Genomic DNA, 16205 nt, shown 5'->3' on the forward strand with positions numbered 1-16205 from the left:
CTATTCATTCACTTTTTTCCCATTTAACTTAGAATATTTTTATCAATTACTTATTTGTGCTAAGTACAGGAATATCGGAGTGAACAAGACAAGCACTTCTTACAGCCTCCCAGGGAGGCAGGCATTAAACAGTTACATGAATAATTATTTAAGAAAACTAATACTGGGCTGAGGTACAAAAACAGGAGTCACCATCAGAAAAAAAATCAGGTACACACAAATTGCATGTCGCTTTGAAAATGTAAAAGCAATCCACCTCATTTACCAACTCTCCTCAGCTGCAGTTTCTGTTTAAATCATCTTCATGAACTTCTGAAGAGGGACGTTTGTCTTAGATTGAACAAGGATGCCTTGCCTCGTTTGTTTCTAAATTTGATATGCTTCTAAACATAGATCCTGATCTTGCACATTTTGCTGGAAAAGGGAGAGCTGAAACCGTTGCACAGTGGGAGAATTCGTAGCTGCAGTAATAGAAGCTGACTCTGAATGAACAAGCACAAGCAGGAGTGTGTGTGTTTGCTTAAGGATATAGGGCAGCTCACAGAATTCCTAGCTCCAGGTAATCTTCCAGGAAAAACATCCAAAATTATACTGCAGAACCGGTTTGGGGAGGGAATGACTGGTGACACCAAGCAGTAAACTTGCTACTCTTGAACTTGATGTTACTGCAAACATTTCCATCACCAACACCATTGCCCTTCTGCCTTTTGTCACTGGCTTCAGAGTTCAAGTCTGGCCTGAGTGCCACTGAGTGGCAGAGCCTGGGTGGCATGCCCATTTGGTCCCTGCATTATTGCCAGACTGTTTTAATTGCTATAGCTCTATGGAGAAACTCATCATATTTGCCTGTGGATCTTTTTCTACTGGAGTGGTTCTTAACCCAGGTGGTTCATCAGCATTATTTGGACAGTTTTGGAATATACCTATGCCTGGAACCATCTCTGGGAATTCTAACTAAATAGTTCTGGGGAAGGGCCTGGACAGATTTCAGAGAGGAAGGGAGAGGGAGAAAGAGATAGAAACACAATGATGAAAGAGAACCATTGATCAGCTGCCTCCTGCATGCCCCCTAGTGGGGATTGATCCCAAAACCCTGACAGGGAATCAAACTGTACTTCCCGGTTCATAGGTCGACACTGAACCATTGAGCCACACTGGCCAAGCATGTGCATTTTTTTAAAATAAAGTAACAGCCTCCTACAGTTCATTGATTTCTGTTTATTTCATTGATTATTACCTTTCTCCTTTCTTGGTATGAATCACATTTTATTGATTCCTGGCCTTGAAAGTTAAGTTATCCACATAACAAATGTAAAAATGGGCTTAATTAGAACCTGCACTTTAACAAGGCATCAAGTAATAAGCACAATATGTACTAGTATATATGTTAAAGTTTGAGAAGATTTTTATCGTATGTGAGAGGGAGGACTTTTGACATAAGCAAGCTCAATCAGGCAAGGTCTTCTCTCAGAAATGATATATATTTTAGGAAGAGGGATTCCCTTTACCTTTTAAATCTCAGGCCATAAGGATTTACGCTTGGGTCTGTGAGGGCCATAAAAGACTAGCCAGAACGTGTATCCAGTACACAAAAGGAAGAAGGGTTACAAGGTATAGGAAGATAGAACCCAAACAACCTTATGAGTTCCTGGCCTGCCTGAAGTTAGAACCACCCTTGAAATTCCCAGTCAAATAAATTCCCTTTTTAGCTTAAACTATTTTGAGGTGAGTGACTGTCACCTGAACCAGAGAGTTCTGAAATATGTAACACGGCAGTATCAGCCAGCAACTATCAAATGCCAAGAGATACATACATTTACATTCTGGAGCATCATGCAGGATTTAGTCTGATTTCCAGTCTATTTCTGAGCCAGAAGCTTCATAGAGGAAGTAGTCAATGGGCAAATGGAATCTATAATAATAAAAGTGTAATATGCTAATTAGACCAGACATCTTTCCAGACGACCTTCCGGATGAAGTCGGGGCTGCGAGGGAAGCCTGGGTCCCAGGTGCTGGAGGGAAGCTGGTGCCGGCAGCCAGGGGAAGGAAGGCCTACTCTTGCATGAATTCCGTGCATTGGGCCTCTAGTAATATTATATCTCATTGTCAAGAAGAGCACTCATCTTTCATATCATGCAAGTTTCCCCTGCTGTTCTTCTGTTCTTTTCCAAGTAGCTCCCAAGCCCAAGATTTCCAATTAGTTAATAAACTTTGTCTCCAGCTGTTCCTCTTGTTGTGCAAATTTCCATAGAAGGAGGAAAACCAATTAGCATGCACCTGAATGCATTTAGGCAAGATTTTTAAAGTGGCTTTTTACTAGAAAAATCTAAGCAGCCTTATAAAAATAAATCAACAAGCTTCTGGAATAGGAGACTGGGAATGAAGGACCTTCTCTTTCACCTGGGTTAACAATATTGGATGGGCTGAGTGATCCGAGTGATGGATAACTAACTGCTAGTGAGAAGTTTCCTATAGAAATCAGTCATATTATTGTCTAGTGTTGATAACAGTTTTTAATCTCTGGGAAGACCAAGCATAAAAGGCTTCTTTGCTACATAAACATGTGGGGCAGGAAATGATCACTTGTAATCCTCTTGTAGGACGAATTAATTTTCAATGGGTTCTGCCCTGCTTTATCTATAGTTCTTTATCCACTTCCTATAGGTAATCTTGGGGGACAATATATGTGCTCCTATAGTCTTATTAAAACATAAGATATCTAAGGCAAAGTAGAGAATTCAACAGTTAATGCACATGAGTTCTCAAAAACATTATCATTCTATATCTGGCCTATCAATATGCCTTATAAATAAGATAACAGTGACTTCAAGTCCAAACTAAAAATCACACTTTCCTCCAAACACAAAGGAATGTGAAACTTACAATATGATTCTTGCCTTAAGACCTATTCATCCTAATATACATCACTGATTAGAATTTGCCGTCCCCACTCAAATAATAATCTTGTAGCTAACTTCTACACAGCACCAGCATTGCTGTGATTGCTTTGCCCATATTAACTCATTTCATCCTCAGAATAACCTCTGAGGCCAATGTTACCATCGTCCTCATTTCACAGGTGAGGAAACAGAAGCATAATCACTTGGCCAAGCTCACAGAGTGACTAAGCCACGGAGCTGAGGTTCCAGCTGTGCTACACCGATCACCTCACACAGCAGAAAATAACCATCCCATATTTAAGAAAAATGCTGGCAAAGCCGTTACACCACAGGTTTACGTGAACACAGACAACGGAGTCTTCTCACAAAACTCAATTCGAAAGCCCCCATCTTAATGCTCATCCTCAGATTTCCCTCCTCCCTACCCTTAATTCCCACGTGGAAATAACCCATGAATTCCTACACAACTCTGCACTTTTAAGAGGACTTATCCCAGAAGTTTTTGGATTACAATTGTGTGTCTGATCTATTAACCCAAGAAACTGCAAGCTCTTGAAAGAACATTTTTAAAAGTACTATCACAAAGCATCTAAGGCAAGGTTTTACATGGACTACATACATAATAAGCACTTGTTAATTGTATTCATTAATATCCAAGGTAAAAACTGACTTCTGCCTGAAGTATAGCATTCCAAGCAGTTGTCTCAAAATGTGGGGGCGGGGGGAATAAGGATGATGATGACTGTGGGGCTGATGATAATGCAAATGATGAATAATTATGGTAAGTGGAAAGAAAGAGAGAGAGAGAGAGAGAGAGAGAGAGAGAGAGAGAGAAAGAAGAAAGGAAGAAAGAAAGAAAGGAAGAAAGGAAGGAAGGAAGGAAGGAAGGAAGGAAGGAAGGAAGGAAGAAAGAAAGAAAGAAAGAAAGAAAGAAAGAAAGAAAGAAAGAAAGAAAGAAAGAAAGAAAGAAAGAAAGAAAGTCAGTCTAGTATTGGGTGGTCCTATAGAAACTGTTTTCCAAAATAATTTTGATAATTAATGCTCTTGCAAATATCCACCACCAATATCTACGTAACCACCTCAATATGTTTATTTACCCTATGCAGACAAATGCGGCTTCTTCCAGTCTCTTATTGAGAAAATGGAGGGTAAAACAATGAGAGGACACACTTAAAGCTTCCCGGGCTCAGTGGAGAAACAGGGAACCAGTGTACTCATCCTTACTGCATATTCCATGGCAGATTTACAAACAATAGCAAGAAGTAAACAAGATAAAATTTCTAAGCGGCAATATGTATCTCTCTCATTCTCCAACACCTTAATATTTAACCTCAGAAAACTGCCAATGATATTCTGTCACCTTTCTCAGAGCTGGCACAGCGACGAGGCACGTGGTCTCCAGTGTTAAATCTTTGCGCTCAGATCCTGGCCCTGCTCTCTGGGCAGCCTTGGGTCAGTCTCCTATAAGACAGCAATGGCGGTTCCCATGTCATAGAGCTGCTGTGATGTTTAGATGGCCTGCTAGGCACTGAGAGCAGTAAACTGCATATAGGAAGCCCTCCGAGAGTACTGAGCACTATTTTACAGGTGTTCTATTGGCAATATTCTTATCTCCCTAACATTGTCCAGTTGTTAGGAAAAACCATTTAAAGTCTAATTGTAGCGCAGAATTTGCATGCATGAGTAAAGACTTTGCCTGTTGGTCTCAAAATGACCCCTCAGACCTTAATTTCCCTGTGAGTATGTCTGAGAAGGAAATGGCAATGATAATTATTTACTTTTTGATGTAATTATTCCGTACTGAGTCCATAGTTTGTATGTATATTGTTATTTGCCTCATCAGGTCTTTCGTCAATATGACTATCATGTGTAATATCCTATTAGTATCCTGATGTAATGCATTTAAGACAGGCACGGTCATCCATCTTGGTTCGTCTAGGCAAGGAGATAATAAAATGAACCACAGAAGAAAAATCACGTGGTTTTTGAGGATCTGTGACAGTAAAACAATATATATTTCTTTAATTTCTGAAAGGCTGTATATTTTCCAGTTAATTCGTTTCTCCTGAGACTCTTAATGTGGTACAATTTGCATGTTAATTATTGCATCTCAAAGGATTAATTGGTTACTTCAAATAAATGTGATGGATTTTCTAATGAACTGTCCTTAAGTGGTAGGGAAAAAATACAGTAATGAAAATGAGCTCCAGCCCACACAAAAAGTTTCTAAAAGAATTCTTGCGTGCTTAATGGAAAGGAATCCATGGTTTTAAAAGAAATGAGTCTTATTTTGGAGCAGACTCCCCACTGATGCAGTCCTGGGATATTCAATGCTTCTCAGTGTCAACTCAGACAATGAGAAAGAGTCTCAAAGGCCAGCAGGGCCTCAGAAAAGGTCTGGATCAAGCTGTTGAATGATTAAGAACTTGACCTTAGTTGTCAACTGGTTAAACACATTTATAATTTAGATTAGAGCCAAATACGAAGCTATATTCCACAACTATGTGAAGGATTTCTAAGTTGGATCCCTTTTCCCCAATAATTTAATGTGTCCTCATACAGCAAAATTTTCCTTCTTGGAAACTCTAATTTTTTTACCTAAGCATTTCATTGAATGAGTTACCAACAAAGCTTAAATTTCTCTTCCCTTGACATGGAGAAAGTTTAGACCTCCATACCCAAACTGCAACAGGATTTTACGAAGGTCAAATCACGTTGTATTCATCAAGAAAATAAGTGCATATTTGAATTGAGACTCACATAATTTTAATTAACGGGTAATACTCATTTTCTTTCTTCTTAATCAGGAATCCAGATGTAATTGCTTTTGCTGCGATTGTCAATATGCTATATTTCCAAGCTTTTGACAAATGATTCTAGAATGTATAAATTGATTTTGCCATCAGAATGAGTAACATAAATGCTTGATCAAAATAATTGCCTCTACATTTCTGGCATTTTCATGTTCCCTCCATGGAAAAAAAAAAAGAAACTAAAATTTTTCCTAGTTATGGTCCTTCCCAAAAATGTGGAACCACTAAGCGAACAGATTTTTGCTCTAAAACACCTGCAAAAGTAGTTATACTCTCAGTCTTCTTCCAAAGAATTTTCATCCTGTGCAGCCCTATTTAGCATTTAACACATCAAAGTCATGTCAAATTTTCCAATCTTCTAATCGTCCTTTTACCAGAGGTAGGTGGAATATTGAGTGGCATCATTACAATTCTTTCCTAAATCGGAGACACTAAGATCTGCAAATGCCATACATGTGTAATAACTCTTCTTCACCCCTGTCTTTAATGAACAGCTCAAATCGCATCTGCACAGGCAAGTTAAGTCTCAAAAGGAGAAGAAAAAAAATTTTTTAAGCTGCATGTGTGAGGCTAACATCATGGTCTTCGGAACCAGATAGGCCAGCATACCTTGTCACAGTTATAGCTTACCTCTTTGAGCCTCTGATTCTCTACCCATGAAATGTGAAAAAATAATATGAAATAATAATATCTAGCTTCCAGAACTACTGTGAGAATTCACTGAGCTAATCCACAATAGAAGATGGGTACCTAATAGACATTTTACAAATGGCAGCTATTTTTATTAAATTGTGTCAGGGACAGAATTTATCATTTCCACCAAGGTCATTTAATTTGGCTTGTATAGACAAAAACAGGAGCTCAAATGACAGCATACAATGCAACACAGTAACTTCAGTCTCAGCTGGACCAGATCTCACACAAAGCAGGAAAGGGCTATTCAGAGAGGAAGGAAATAGAGAGTTGAGCTGATTACTTTCCAAATTGAATCCCCCAGAGAGTCATTCGGATAATTATTTGTTTCTTTCATACATCACAGAATTAGTAATTCAGCCATTCCACTTAGCCACTCTCCTTTCTTCCATCTTTTTCTATGTTCTCCAACATCTTAGGTATGTTTACATCAAAGCCTATCAACTCTGTAGGAAATATTTTCTGACACAATGTAAGTGATTTTGAGTTAGGATGAGGACTGAAATGAGGACTGAATTCTGAATTATCTCGATTGCCTGCTTACAGTTTCTACCTAAGCCAATGCCAAAACACTTGCTCAAATGCTTAATTAGGACATAGCTACTTTCTATTTAATCACAAATCTCTTTTGATAGAGACAACAGATGATTTATTAATCTTACTGCCTGCAGTGAATGGTGTTTTGTATATTTTGCCCATTTCTCTGTTGGAATCATAATGGTTTTCCTATTGCTTTATACAAATCTTCATATTTTAAAGGTATTAACACTATTAATGTCATACATGCTTAAATTATGTTTCCCCAAGGTGTGATTTGGCACTTTTTTATAGTTTTTTTGTGTGTGTTCTTCAAGTTCTAGCCATAAATTAATAAATATTAATTAAGAGCTTACTCTATGTCAGGCATTTATAAGATGCTGAGCTATAAGACAGAAAGGCGTGTTTTTCTCAGACAGTTGCATTCAGGAGAGAAATGTTAACTGTGAAAAATGCAGCAGACAGTCAAATATGCATATCAATGGCTTATGCATATGGGATTTAAGTTTAATAAAAAAAAAATCTAAGTTAGTTAGTCCAAGCCTGGTACAGCTGATAACTCTAGAGATGCTGTTGTCATAAAAGATACTGAAGAAGAGTTTGTTAACAAGTTAATGCAGGACTATTGTGAAACACATGGCACACTAATAGTCTGTGGTATCAACTCTTTATATAAAACAGCTTATCATTATGTTTCACTGGTATTGCAATCACTGATCTAAAGTGATTACTGTTTAAGAGCAAGTACAATATTTATTATAATCTTCATTTCTACTGGCTCCTAATCCTTCATCACATAATTTAATGTCATGTTCCCTCTAGATAGTAAATCAAATTGATAACTCATTGTGAATATTTAATAAATCTTTAATGAATCATATAAATTCTTACATTTTTTTTCCTAATGAAGTCTCTCTACAAGAAGCGAATGCATTTATCTGATTTTCTTTTACCCAGGGTATACATTCTTAAGAAGTTATTGAAAAATATGTTCCATAATTATGTACAGTGTTACATAATTAGACTATAAATTGTACTACAAAATCTATATTAGTTCTAAAATTTTCTCATTAGTTGCTAATTAAATAACTTAAAATGCTAGAGCATGTCATTCTCTGCTGATGAAGATGCAAAGGGGCAGATGGTTCTCGAGTAATTATTATGATTTCTTTAGTCAGACACATTTTAAAATTATGTAAACAGAGCCAAATACAGTGATTAGTCAAAGTGGGAATTAACAATGCATAAATGCAGAATATCATGAAGATGTTTTAAAGAAATCTGTATTCTTATTTCTAGCTAACTTTATTCCATTTCTGTCTCATGAACACATCTGGAACATGCTTTCACTGGTTATTTCTTGAAAGACTTCCACTTTGAGAAAGACAGCTGATGCATAATTTTGATAGTTTTTCCAACTGATTATGTTGTCTACAGAGAGTTCAACAGCCTTAACAGAACCGGATGACACCTATCGTATAACCACTAAAGACGTACTTACCAGAATAATATCTCATAGAAAGAACAAAATATAGATATCAAAATGTGAAGCACAGTTGGCCCAGGCAATGTCAATACACTTGCCAAATCTAGTCCTTAAAGAGAACTTGATCCATGGAGAGGAAACACTTTCGTACTATGCCTCTCCAAAAGAATTATGGTATTAATACGTCAGCATTCTCAGTGGTTAGAGATAAATTGTCGCTTTCTTCTTCACTTACTCTACAAGGGACTGAGCTAAAATGTTCCCTTAAGTGGCTCTAGACTCTAGAGTAGCTACATATAATGATTTAACTGTTATCAATTATCCCTGGGAGGAATGATCCACATGTCCCTCCCTGCCATTCCAGACTGTTGGTACCAGACATGTCATATAACACAGGCTCTGAAATCTCCAGTATATGATCTCCGTCATCTGTGGCAAAGGCTAAGTATGCTGCAATAGTGGCTGGGCAGTAACATGAAGAAAGCAACATCTGTACTACTTTCTCTTCTGTCTCATAAATCTTTAGATCATCTACATAAAGAAAAGTGAACCATATTTTTATCTATTTCCCCCCAAATATATCCAAGGCCTTTCAAGAAAGAGGAATTCAATCCCTTGAGCAAATGGTGAAGGACCATGTCATGGTCCTATATGCAAGGTAGTTCCACAGTATATTGTATATAAAATCCACAAAATCATAATATCAAGAGAAATGAGATACCTCTAAGACAGGCTGAGGAATGCTCTATCCAGACTAATGATCTTGACATTGACATTTAAATCCTTGGACAATGACAGTGAGGAGATACTTTTCAACAGCTGTGAAGTTCTCAAACTTTCCTTTCTTAGGTGGAGGGCGTTCTAGTGGTTTTATGTACCTGCTCTAGAGGCAGTCTGCCTGAGCTCAAATCCTGGCTCTACAGCATTGCTCCAGAAAGAGGTGACTTTTGTCAAGTTCTCAAGCTCTGGGAATCTTAATTTCTTCACCTGCAAAACGGGTGGTAATTTATAGGCTCATTAGGAGAATTTAAAGTAAAAACATTGGTAATGTATTTGGCACAGTGCCTACTACGTTCAGAAAAAGTTATTAGCCTGGTCGGTGTGGTTCAGTGATTGAGCATTGATCTATGAACCAGGAGGTCATGGTTCAATTCCCAGTCAGGGCACATGCCCGGGTTGCGGGCTCGGTCCCCAGTGGGGGGTGAGCAGGAGGCAGCCGATCAATGATTGTCTCTCATCATTGATGTTTCTGTCTCTCTCCCTCTCCCTTCATATCTGAAATCAATAAAAATATATTTTAAAAAAAAGAAAAGAAAAAGCTATTAGTAAAGATTTAAAAAAGAGCTAATAATTGCATATGTTTGGGCTCCATGGATAGTTAGGAGCAGAGCATGTTTTTTCTGAGTCTTCTCTTCTTTTTTGACTCCCTACAGAATGGAAAGTCAAGAAGCAGCCGATTGATAAAATGAAATCCTTCAGTGTGTATCAGATGAGCAGGACAGGATAGTATCAACATAATTTCATGTTTGGGTTAGATGCAATTACTACAAGAAGTTCATAAGATCAGAAGTTACAATTCTTGCTGTTGTCCAACTTTCTGCTTGTCATACTACCCTTCATCCTTATGTTCAGAAAATGTAATGTTCAAGGTTAAGTAACAAAAAAGAATATGGTTTCAACATTTAAAAAATTTTTAATATCCCAAGACCCACATTTACTTTCCACGGTTATGAATGTAGATATCCAAAAAGCACACAGTCTAAAGCACTTCATTCAAACCTCAGCTGAGCGGGTGCCGAAACCGGTTTGGCTCAGTGGATAGAGCGTCGGCCTGCGGACTGAGGGGTCCCGGGTTCGATTCCGGTCAAGGGCATGTGCCTGGGTTGTGGGCACGTCCCCGGTGGGAGATGTGCAGGAGGCAGCTGATCGATGTTTCTCTCTCATCGATGTTTCTAACTCTCTATCTCTCTCCCTTCCTCTCTGTAAAAAATCAATAAAATATATATTAAAAAAAAAAAAAAAAAAAACCTCAGCTGAAACACAACAGCCAATGTATAGATAACAATAGTGTACATTAAGTATGACTTAATAGCATGTGCATATACCTTACAAATGCATGTTATAGAATTAAAACTGTTTAAAATGTTGTATGCATATAGATAAGGAGAAGAAAACAGATTAATGGAAAAATAGCTTGATTTGTTGAAGAGAGATTTCAGTAAATAAAGTAATTAAAATTTTTTTGCTGTTATGATGTTTACACAATATTTTAAACTGTACACAGAACCATATCTACTAAAACACTTTTGAAAAACTAGCTATTTGTAGAAAATTGCTAATTAGTTTTTGTGCTACAAGTAAAAAATAGATAACTAATCATGTTTGCCAAAGGATTACTCTGTAATAGTTTACAAAACCCCATTTGAAACAAATTCTCAAATAGCTAAAAATGCTTATTACTAGAATTCCTAATAGAAGATAAATAATTGCTTATTAAATGTTATAAAGATTTAATATAAATATAAAATTAAGCCAACTAGAATGCTTATTTTTTCTAAAGTTGAGTCTCCAGACATATACACACGTTTAAAATGATCAGTTTTTAGTAATACTAAGTTATAGAAGCCCTTAATCTAGAAATTTGATTGATCTATTTATCTACCTATTAGTCAGATTTCAAATCTACTAAAAGTAATAGTCTTATTGAGAAATTTTTTTATGTAACTATTTTTACTGATAAATGTTTCCCTATATGGGTTACATTTTTATAAATGTACATTAAATGTATTTGAGAAATTATTTACCTGCCTATTACAATTCACTGAACTTTTTATATGTACTTAAAACTATTTATTTATAAGAATAAAGTTAATAGCATCTTTGGCATGGCAAATATAGTTAAATACACATTTAGCCCTAACAAAGACATGTATGAAGATATTCAAATACAGTTTAAAATTAACATCATCCACCCAATAATCTGAATGCATTGGCCTCATGGTTAATACTGCATGGTTAAAATATGCAGACAGTTTTCACATCTAGAATTTCCTCCCATCCCAACCCTGCAATGGCCTTCTTCATGTGTAAGCAAAACTATCTAAAGGGAAGAGTATGAAAATGATTGGTCACAAAGTAACTGAGCCCATGGCCCTGTCTCCTGCTTGGTAAGATGTGGGTGACTGAACATTTATCTTACAGGTGCCTGGAGTCTGTCCTATGACTCTCAGAACAGCTATATTTGCCCTGATTTTGGCATTCAGTGAAGAAAATTACTGTGTAAAATCAAGGAACAAAAATCATTCTCGGTCCATTTCCTGATTATTTTATGTGAACGTGTTTTAGAACATCAGGAGAACATCTTTTATCTCCACTTGACTTTGCATATTTAGTTCCTATAAGATCCCAAACTAAGACTCTTAACTGTGGCTTTCTACAAAAGACACTGTTCAGGAAGGTACTCTGAATGTTGGTATGTAAGGTATTCTCTAAGCCAGGTATGTATTTAGTTCCTACTTTTATCTAATAAGGGGGTGCAGTATATATGCTGGGTCAACCAGAAGTTCAACAAGCAATATTGTAAAGGAAAAGCAATTAGGACATTATAGTATTTTGATATTTGACTATTTTCACATATTTGATACATCAAAATGAAGAATAGCTAAGAGAAAGCCTCTAAATATCCGGAAAGTTTTATCAAGGGCAACTCTACACCATCTCTGCTTGTTGTTCTTGTTGAAAGCATTCCTTCATGTTGGTCTGTTTGTTCTTTTAGACTGTTGAGAGGACGGGAAAAACTCAAGCTGATTAATAATGTTTTTCTTTGAATTTGTTTTTTTTTTAATCCAACAGTTCAGTATTTACATAAAGGGGTGCCCTGCTGCTATTGAACCATTCATCTATGTTTGTCTAGAAACTGTTTCTTATAAAGCTAAACCCATATGTTTTATAAGGCTTTATTTCTCACTTAAAAATAAACCTGAACTTTTCTTTTCTACTACCATTGATGAGTATTCTAGAATTGATTTTTTCATAGTTTCCCCCGAAGATGATTAGAAATTGTGTTTTAATAACTAGTCTAACATGCCTACACAGCCAGTTTATTCTCAGGTTCTAAGTCTTCATTTCCTCAAGTTTCATCAGCTTATGAGGAAAGAAAAAAAAAAAGAAAAACCTCAATAACTTGACTACAAGAAAAAAAATACATGGTTATTATAGTTAGAGTTTCGACCATAAAATTGCAACTAGTCTCCTTTTTTCCAAGCCTGCTTAAGTTTTATTTTTCCTAGTTTTAGGAAGTATGAGGCAGGTACTTTTTTAAACAACAAAATTCTTTTCAAAGCCATGATCATAAATTCGTAAGGTTGAAGCCCAAGCTACTGAATTCATTCATGAAAAAAAAAATCACAGTATAGTCATTTCAATCTTGCCAAAAGAAAGAAAAAAAATACTGACTTGTGAAAGTATAGTAAATTTTAAGGACTTTTCCAGGATATCAATAATACCATCTCCCAATGGAGTTAACCTTCCAATATAAGGAAGAAGTTTAGGTTTTGCTGGTGAAGGAAATTTCGAGATCAGACACAGATATACTTTATAGATCCCTACAACAACTATGTGCAGCAGATGGGAGGCACAGGGCTAATGGCTTAAAGACTTTAGTCCTCTTTGCTCCCCTCTCAACTCATTACCCTTTAAGCTATTTGATTTAAAAACAAGCTGTGTTTTTACTCAATTATTTTCCATGCCAAGTTTGGACGATGGGAACAGATCTCTATTTTGTCATGCTGCACTCCCTGCCTTTCCCCTACTTTTCTTTACAAAGGAGATAAACACGTTCTGGTCATCCACAGCTGTTCCTCCAGATGTTCCTGAACCAGGACCAAAATCAGCTCATCTGTGCCTTCAATGTGGTCATCTTGGGGATTCTTGTGGGGCTGCTGTCTTCTCTAGGTGAGCTCTTTCACAATTCCAGGGCTCGGCAGGACAGAGACCTTCACTTCTTAAGAACATCTGCTCTCTGAGAGCAGGGGGAGAATCCCTGACCAATCAGCTAGGGAACACGCAGCTCTATGATCCTATGAAGACAGGAGAAGGCGAGAACAACAGCCATCAGCAGGGAGCCATGCAGAGGCAAACCACAGTGAGGGGTCCTGTTGTGGAGGGAATCTGAGAGCTTGTCTGCTGTTGAATTCGCTGACTGAGGATGTAATATGTGCTGCATAGTTGACATCTATCATTTAAATTTAAATCTCACTCCACGCTGTAGTGAACCTCATCACCTCTAATTTCACAAATGAGAACAGCCCAGGCTTAGGAAGAATATGAATAAGGATTGGGGGTGGGGGGGGGGGGGTGTGAAATTGCCAGAAATCCAACTCAAACTATTTTAAGTAGAAGAGAATTGAGTTGGCTCAAACAATTGGAACGTCTACAGCGTTGCCTTCAGGCCTGGCTGAGTGCACAGGTTTAAAAGTTTATCATCATATTCCTGACACTTCATTTCTCAGCTCTGCTTCCCTCTGTGTTGGTTTTATTCTCCGAGAGGCTCCCTTCGTGTGTATGAAGAATGACCAGAGAGTTCCAGGACAGTGTCATCCTCAGAGCTGGCAATCCAGCAGAGAGAAAGAACGCCTTTTCCCTAACAGCTCTAGAAATAAAGTCCAGAGGAAGACTCTGGGTTTTTTGGCTTGGCCCATAGCTCCCTACCTGAACCAATCACCTGAACAGAGTGCTCTGGCCAGAACCGGTCCCACGCCCCCCTCTATGCTGAGAGAGTGTGGTCAGACTCAACAAATCACATGAAGAAGGCCTCCACAGGAAAGGAGAGTTCAATGATCACAATGAGGAAAGGAAAACATGCCTGGCAAGAAAATATGTAGCTACCGCATTCTCCTAAAGAAGGTAAAACTCCTGCCTGAGACCACAGTGCTGGGATTTATTCTCACCTGAACTGACTGCAAACCCCAGCCACTCCCACCCTAGAGAAGAGAGGAACATACAGTCATCCTCCCTTACCCATGGTTTTGCTTTTCATGATTTGTTACCTGTGGTCAACCACGGTCTGAAAACATTAAATGGAAAATTGCAGAAATAAATGATTCATAAATATTAAATTGTACATCGTTCTGAGTAGCGTGATGAAATCTTGCACAGTGCGGTCCAGGCTGTGAATCATCCCTTTGTCCAGCATACCTGTATACGCTCCCTGCCCCTTAGTCACAAAGAGCTGTCTTGGTTTTAAGATTGACTGTCATAGTTTCCCAGTACTTGTGATCGGTAGCCCTTTATTTTCCTTAACAATGGTCCCAAAGCACAGAAGTAGTGATGCTGGCAGTTCAGATATGTCAAAGAGAAGCCATAGGCGTTTCCTTTAAGTGAAAGGTATGTGTGTAAAGAAAAAACAAACAAACAAAAATATATATAGTATATACAGGCTTTGGTACTATCCAGGGTTTCTGGCATCAGGTCTTGAACATATCCCCCGTGGATTAGGGATGACTACTGTATAGTTACACTAGCTAAGGAGAGAAGACTGATGTTATATGCACCACACAAGTCCGAAACACTTCGGAAGTAAATAAAATGGTAGACTCCGTTGTTATGGGTTTATGCTCTCTACCATAAAAATGGAATTCCCCAGGCAACGTGTCCTTCTGAATGAGGGATTTCTAATTTAGAGTTTACCCTCATAGTCATAAAAGATGTTTACTACTCAATCTAACTTGTAATCAAAGCATTCTAAAATATATTTAAAATGTTCTTACCATTTTTAGGAGAGCATTTGTATGGAATAATGGCTCAAAACCAACATAAACATCAGCTACTATAATGTACTGAATAGGTTTATATTTTAGGGTCTCATGAGATTAGTGGAACTATTTACCCCTATCTTAAATTTAAGTTGTCATATCAGCTTGTATTTTTTTGTCACCTCTCTCACTAGTCAGGACAATCTAAAACTAAAATAAAACTGTAACCTGGCCAGTGTGGCTCAGTAGGTTGGAGCATCCCATACTCCAAAAGGTCACAGGTTTGATTTCTGGTCAGGGAACATACTCAGGTTGCAGGTCCAATGGGAGACAACCAGTGGATGTTTCTCTTTCACAGTGATGTTTCTCTTTCCCTCTCTAAACACACACACACACACACACACAAACAAATAAAAAAAACTATATGTTGAGTGGGATAAGAGTAGTCATCTACTACATCTAGCCTCTATCAGTACGTCTACCATCTTTTTTTTTTTTTTTTTGAGGCTTCAAAGGTACAGTAAACGTAGAAATCGGATAGTCATAGTAGAAAAGTATACATATATTAAACTTATATTCCAGGAATGTCTTTGTAAGTGAACTTATAAATTTATTACTGATAATGAGTTTTATAGATGAAGTATTAAGAAGAAAACATTTAATCTGTAACTGCTTAAGAAAATGCCTTATACAGTTAAAGAAAAATAAAACATAAGCTTCTTTATATGAAATATGGGGGGGGAGAAACATAAGTAGAGATTGGGGTAAAGTAGCAGATCAGGGTATCCCTCTCACTTCTGCAGTGAAAAGTGGTAGATAATCCTTTTTTCAGAGCTTGGGACTTGGAGACAGGCAGATTTGGGTTTGATTCAAAGACTGATCATTTTTTACTATGTTTCCACAAACAAGTCCCTCAGCCTCTGTGGGCATCAATTTACTCACTTATAAGCATAAATAGCAATAGATTCCTCAGAGGGGGTACTTATGAGAATTAAATAAGGTAATTGTTTAATTTTTTTATTGA

Source organism: Myotis yumanensis, unplaced genomic scaffold (genome assembly GCF_028538775.1).
Source record: "Myotis yumanensis isolate MYYU_CA2020_CCGP unplaced genomic scaffold, mMyoYum1.0.hap1 SCAF_17, whole genome shotgun sequence".
NCBI lineage: Eukaryota > Metazoa > Chordata > Mammalia > Chiroptera > Vespertilionidae > Myotis > Myotis yumanensis.